Source organism: Triticum aestivum, chromosome 3D (genome assembly GCF_018294505.1).
Source record: "Triticum aestivum cultivar Chinese Spring chromosome 3D, IWGSC CS RefSeq v2.1, whole genome shotgun sequence".
In the NCBI taxonomy this organism is placed as follows: domain Eukaryota; kingdom Viridiplantae; phylum Streptophyta; class Magnoliopsida; order Poales; family Poaceae; genus Triticum; species Triticum aestivum.
In genome coordinates, this window is record NC_057802.1 from 483,905,790 (window position 1) to 483,906,679 (window position 890).

Consider the following 890-nt stretch of genomic DNA (forward strand, 5'->3'; position numbering starts at 1 on the left):
CCCGCAACGCTCACTGTTCATCCAATCGATCGGCTTCAGTTAGCACCAGTAGCGAAGGAATCGCTCGATCGGGTTCAGTTAACAGCCATCGATCGATCGCTCGGGTTCAGTAACGCGTAGCCTGCAGTGCAATCGCTCGGGTTCAGTTAGAGCCCAACGCCTCGCTCGGGTTCAGTTAGAGCCAATGCCTCGCACACACGCGCGTACGTGTACGAGAGAAATGCGCATCGCTCGGCCCCCGACCTCCCACCGTAACCGGGAACTCCCCGAAATTTTCCTCCCCCTCGCTTCTACCACGGTTTTTTCCGTCATGGACGGCCCAAAGAATGTCATGCAGCTGCGTCTTCGGCCCGCCAACGACGAAAAGCCCATTTTCTGTCATGATTTTTTGTCATAGAAGTAGGAGCCCACCACATCTATGATGATACCGGGTTTTGTCACAATTATCGTCATAGAAGTGTCATATGTATGACAGAAAAAAATTCATTCGGCCCAAAATGTCACGGATGTGTCTTTTTTTTGTAGTGATAGACATCCCTCTAATCATCTAAGTGATTACGTGATCCAAATCAACTAAACCACGTCCGATCATCACGTGAGATGGAGTAGTTTTCAATGGTGAACATCACTATGTTCATCATATCTACTATATGATTCACGCTCGACCTTTCGGTCTCAGTGTTCCGAGGCCATATCTGCATATGTTAGGCTCGTCAAGTTTAACCCGAGTATTCTGTGTGCGCAAAACTGGCTTGCACCCGTTGTAGATGAACGTAGAGCTTATCACACCCGATCATCACGTGGTGTCTCGGCACGAAGAACTTTGGCAACGGTGCATACTCAGGGAGAACACTTGTACCTTGAAATTTTTAGTAAGGGTTCATCTTATA